This window comes from Cyprinus carpio, chromosome B23, assembly GCF_018340385.1.
Source record: "Cyprinus carpio isolate SPL01 chromosome B23, ASM1834038v1, whole genome shotgun sequence".
Classification (NCBI taxonomy): domain Eukaryota; kingdom Metazoa; phylum Chordata; class Actinopteri; order Cypriniformes; family Cyprinidae; genus Cyprinus; species Cyprinus carpio.
The window spans coordinates 19,224,158-19,230,749 of record NC_056619.1 but is presented as its reverse complement, the minus strand read 5'-3'; positions in this window follow the sequence as shown (position 1 = coordinate 19,230,749).

The following is a 6,592-nucleotide window of genomic DNA, read 5'->3' as shown; positions in this document are numbered from 1 at the left end:
CAAAAATTACTGACCAGTAGTGTATATTGTTATTACAAAATATTTATATTTTAAAAACATAGCTTTCTTTTTTTTCTTTTTTTTTTTTTTTTTTACTTTTTATTCATCAAAGTAACCTAAAAAAGTATCACATGTTCTGAAAAAATATTAAGCAGCAGAACTGTTTCCAACTTTGATAATGAATCATCATATTAGAATGATTTCTAAAGGATCATGTGTTAATGATCCTAAAAAATCAGCTTTGCATCACAGAAATAAATGATAATTTAAAGTATAATACATTTAAAAACAATTATTTTAAATTGTAATAATATATCACAATATTACATTTTTTCTGTATTTTGATCAAATAAATGCAGGCTTGATGAGCAGAAGAAACTTCTTTCAAAAACATTAAAAATAGTAATGTTTCCAAACTTTTGGTCTGTACTATATAAACAGATTTTCAAACAACATTTCAATAACCATGAAAATTTGAAATGACAAGTAACTCGCAAAAACTTTAAAAATAAAATGAAATACTATATAAAGGCCTCAAAAGTCATTACATACTGGTAGACTTTGCACATGAGCAGGGTTTATTTCGGTGACTCTGTTGTGTCCTGTCTATTTTTTCTCTCAGAGAGATCAAAGATGCATATCACCCCATTGAGATCAGAGAAAAGATACTGTGTATATGTGCACGTCTGTTTGTGCAAAATGAATGGTAGTGTCTCTACTCGCTTATTAAAAGAAATAAGCAAATGCATTAGTAGTAAAAGCTTTCCATCTCAACACTAAAAGGAAATGTGTGTGCTAAAACTAAGGTACACTGTAAAACATAAGAAAGGATACTTAAATAATATGGCCTTGCTTTGCATGAATGGATTTTAGAACTGTACACTGAGAGATTTTTACTACCATTGTCCGAAAAACACTGGGGACAAATGGAACACATTGTCCAGCCAGGTCTCAGTAACTGAATGTTGCTGTTGTTGTTGTTGTGTTTGTGTGTGTGTTTGATCAGCTTGCCTTTGCAGGTCCATTCTGTAACACTGGTGAGCATATTTATTAGGAGGTGGGGATGTTGATTCAAAAAGAATTTAACATCTAAAAAGTATAAACATTTTTTACCAAAACATGTCAACAAAAAGGGATTTCACATTTCACATTTTTTATCTGCAGCTGACAAGCAATTAAAGACTTGCCTCAACTTTATTATTTAGAAAGTTTCACCATTATGGACCACAACAGGTGTGCAGTAGACTAAACATAAAAACAACCTAGATCCTAAACAATAAACTAAAGAAAAGCTGATACTTTTAATCATCATTCTAAAATTGTTGCTACTTTTATTCAGCATTGAAAACAATCAAATGTGACGAAGACATTTATTTGAATAATTCAAAGACTGGAGAAATTGGATCATGTGACACTGAAGACTGGAGAAATTGAAAAAAACAAAATATAGACAGTTTTCAGCATTTATAATAGTAAGAAATGTTACTTGAGCACTTTAAAATATATCAAAAAGCACCAATGAAGGATCATGTGACACTGAAGACTGGAGAAATTGCTTCTGAAAATTCAGCTTTGCGCTTAAAGGATTAAATTACATTTTAAAATATATTAAAGTGCCCCTATTATGGATTTTTGAAAATTACCTTTCATGCAGTGTGTAACACAGCTCTAAGTGAAGAAAACATCCTGCAAAGTTTTAAATCTGAAAGTACACCGTGTATAAAGTTATTGTCTCTCAAAGAAAGAGTGGACTCTGAATCATTTAAACGAGTCGTTTTTAAAACGAATCCCAAGCCGTTTCATGATGTCGACATCAAACATTAGCATATTGCCCTCCCACTTGTTGGTCTTTTCACATTGGTCTGAATGAAAATGCAAATTCATTCTTTGCCACTAAGTGCCACTTTTGGATCTGTAAAAATAGCGGTTTCCCCGGTAATGCTGTACACAAAGCAGCACTGCGCTCACAAACGCTGTTTTATCAGGCATTACAAGCATGATGAAATGAGGACCAATCACCGCAGATTAGCATCACTCAAAGGAGGGGTTTGGAAAAATGAATCGTTGAGTGAATCGTTTGGAATCGATGAGTAAGTAAGGTAAAAATAAAGGCATATAAATGATATACACAAGAAGCCAGAGCTTACCCTATCCGATCTTTTTTTTTTCCTCATCTCAAGAAATATCTGCGTCCACATGAAACCGACACAAAACGATGTAGTATGCCAGACCAGCATGCGGCACTGTAATTCTGTCACAGAGATACACTAAAAAAGGACGAAGTAGACTTGGAATGTATGCATAAACCTTGCGCATAGTATACAAACAAACATGGAACAATACATTTATTAATCTGTGTTGATGTTAGTTAATAAAAAGACAATTGTTCCGTGTTCATGTTTTTGTTGCTGTTACGTGATGTAGCTGTCTGACTAGGGGTGAGACATGGGCTGATGATGTCATCGTTTCAGAAAATACACGGATTCGCTGTCCACACAAAAACGCAAGGACGCCATTTTCAGATTTATCCACTCTGGGACACGGTTTAAAAAAACATCGGTTTCACTCTCCCAAAACACCGGATCCGTGTGGACGAAACACCTATACGATACAAAATGTATGCGTATACAGCGAAATGCATCTCCGTGTGGACGGGGCAAAGTGTTTTTTGACCTTGCATGCATGTCAACCTGTTGTTGGGGACTCCCAAAACCAAAATATGAACCTTTCATTACATATAATAGCGGCACTTTAAAATAGATATGTTATTATAAATTTCATAAATGTTTCCCAATATTTCTGTTTTAACTGTATTTTGATCAAATAAATGAAACCTGTATGAGCATATGAGACTTATTTAAAAAAAAAAAAAAAAAACGTGGGTCATACATTATTAATAAGAAACGAATATGCATAAGTGACTTCTGAGTCAGGATATATATATATATATATGTACAGTATAAATCGAAAGAGCATAAGGTCATATAAGGTAAAAAAAAAAAAAAAGATGTTTACTAATATCAGAAATTAGACATTAGACAACATCAAATAGCCTACGTTCCCTTGTAAAAGACAGTGAAAAATCTCAGAAAATCCCCGTTCCAGCCATTGATGTATTAGTGACAATGTTATTAGTCAAAGTGTGAGACGTGACAAACATGAAAGATGATGGTGAATATAAAAAGTAATAATGACGACAGTGAAAGAGGCAGATGGACGGATGTGAGTGGCAGACGTCGCACTGGAACCATGTAGGCGTTTTGGTTCTCTGGAGCGAGAAGGAAGTTCTGTGGTTTCTGATTGGCTGCCACATGTTTTTCCGTTTGCATGAAAATCTCCATGATCTCTGCAGCCAGTCTGATTTAGACATGGAGTGGTTTGTCACCTCTGCAGTGGTTAGTTTCATCAAAATGAGCAGGACATTATGTTTCATTTCAAGACATCTGATGTCTCGATGTCTATGGGGGAGTGTTTCTGAGTGCATCTAATTTTGGCATTCAGTGTGACTTTAAATATACATGAAAATAAAAGACTCTTATAAAACGCAAAGAGGTTAAATAAGTTCCCCATCCCTCCCTCATTTCCTCTTCCACTATTAAAATCATCTTGGCGACAGCAACCCTGAGTGAATCAAGGAAACTCTGAGACAGTATTACTGTTGTGCTGTCTATGAGCTGTACCTTGGAACAGCAACATGAGAGTGTTGGACGATGCAAGGAAAAAACAAAGAGGAATTAAAAAGGCTGCTTTAATCTACATGAATGAGTCATAGATGGCATTGGTCCTGGCTTTGGAGTGGAATCAGACGCAATGGTGGAGGTGTTGGCTGAGGCAGCGTCCTTCTTAGCACTTGCCGCCTCTCCTTTTCCTGGCTGAGCCCTTAGCTTGAGCCTCAGCGCAGCTTCCTGACTGTTTTCCTGTTCAGCTCTGGGAATGCAAACAACATGCACCCCCACCCTTTACTGCCTCCCCTCATTTGGAAGTCCATAGTGACACCCAGTGTCCTAAATTAAAAGTTAATGCTATAAAGCCTCCTGTAAAATATTTGATACACAAATAAGAATTATCAGCGTAATCAAAACTTTGGTGAAAATCCTGCTGTACAAATTTATACTTTGTAAACTGCTCTCTTTTAAAACATTCCGTTTTATTTCATATTTTAAGCTTTACATGGTTAAATTGTGTGAAGTAGTATCTCATGTCAAATTTAAATATAAAGAAAATGTGGATTATGTAAGTAGCCTCCACATTGGTAGAGTGCTGTGGTTGGTTACCAGGTCATTGCTATGCACTTAATAAGGTGTTGTGAGTCATTTTTAGTGCATTGGTATTTGCTGTGGTGTTCTAGGTGAATGCTATCCTGGCCCATATAAATGACTCATGCCCCTTAAGTACAAGACTGTTTTTATTTTATTGTATTTTTCTTCTTTTGTACTTGAGGCAGACATCATAAAGCTGATCACTTTGTAAAGTAAGAGTGCATTCATGTTAGAAATTCAAAAACATGGGTAATGTAGTGCAAAGAAACTGAAAAAGGTGCCTGATACACCAGTGTTAATGTAGGTATGAAACAGAAATTGTAATGGTCTATTCTTCCCTATTGTCAAATGGCTTCTCTGAAGTAAACAAATGTATGGCAGTACTTGATTTTGTCCATCGGGAACTGATTGATTCTTGCTGTTTACTAATTGCTGGGATCTCAAGTGAGTGGCAGGTTGATGGAGGGGAGAGATGTTGCTGCAAGGGAGACTAGTATTAGCATAAAAAAAACTAGGTGCACTGATAAATCTTTTATAATAAGCACTGCAATATTCCATGAAATCATAAGAAATGTCAGTTTTGATTTAATGGTGACTTTAAGAGATAGTGATACTTGTTTTGCTTGGTTTTATAGATGAAAGTCATTGTTTTGTCACTGAGACACCACTCATATGGCAAAGTGAGAGATCAGAATGAAATCTCACACAGTTGGACAAGCATTACACACATGTTTGAGAGAGTGGTCAGTTCATCATCCCAGAGAATGTTAGTGTGGGCACAATCAAAAGAGGTCTTTCTGAGGCCATAGGCAATGGAGGGACAATGCTGTTTGTGTGAGAGACGGAAAACAGGCACAGTGGGAATCAAGAAGTCTTGGACTGAAATCACACACACAGAAAATGCCAAGTATTATTAAAATGTTAAACTTAAAGATCTCTTTAAATATGTGATGTATTTGGGAAATGCAATCTAGCACGCAGGCCTTCTCTTCAACAATGAGCAATTTTGTTGAGAGGGTTTGCTAATTTCCTAAGAGTAACGGAAAGCATGTTGCATGTTAGACTGGCCTTTAAGGAACTTTAAAAGAAGTAAACAAAGGCACAAAGAGGATATAAAGTCATAGATATGATACAACAGAATCAGTAGGGCCCACAAGACATATTTTAACATGCAGGAATGGGATTGTGGAGGGAATTTCATACGCATGTTCAGATACTGCCCTCTAGTGGATCAAATCAATCATCCAGTTACAACATTTCAAAGTGGCTGACAGATCTAGCTCATTATTTTTGTGTTCCACAGAAAAAATAGGAATTCATACAAGTTTACAGCGAGATTAGCATTAGTAATTGACAGAATTTTTTATTTTTGAGTGAACTTTAACTTTAAATAGGCAGGAAGAAAAGTGAAGTCTTTGAAGTGTGATTTCAGAAACTATAGGCATATAATGATTCAAAACATATGGAATGGATATGGAAAGTTCCTCATAACTAAAATGCTTCTTTATATTTGCTGTTTGTGTGTGCATTCACGCTGTGAAATCATGTGACGGTATGCTGAATATGGTTCTGTTTATAGTGTTTGTACATTTTCCAGCTCCTATCTTTCCACTCAGATCCTTCCAGAAACACTGCTAGGGGAGCACCAGTAGCTGAGTAACCTGAGGACTGGTTCATCTCCCACAGCTTCACACAGCCGAGACACCTGACCCTCTGCTGTCCCGAGCAGAAATTCAACACAGCGAAATAAACCGGTGTTTATGGCAAATTTGACCAGCTGTACACTACCTAACTAAGAGCCAAGCTCTTGACTGTTAGCACTATCCCAACAAAGTATACAAAGCTATTTTAAGTAGTCATCCACACATAAATGGATAATTTATTAAAGGGGTCATATGATGCCTTTTTAAAGATCATTATTTTGTGTATTTGGTGTAACAGAATATGTTGACATGCTTTAATGTCCAAAAAACATGTTATTTTTCAAATACTGTTCATTATTGTAGGTCCTCTATGCCCCACCTCTCTCAAAAGTGTCATTTTCCTTCTTCTGACAAGTGCAGTCTGCTCTGATTGGCCAACTGACCCAGTGCATTGTGACTGGCCGACCACCGCAAGCACTCATCGGAAATGTAACGCCCCCTCTTCCATAATTGCGAGCTTCATCTTTCAAAATAAATGTAAAGACAGTTAATAATGTCCTTAGTTTTAACACCAGTTCAAGCCCGAAAGGGGAACAGAGTCGCGTGACAGACACAGTGATGAAGCTCCTATGTGTTTGCAGTATACAAGCCATGGACCGTTAAGACAGCTGACTCCATGGCGGACCCTAT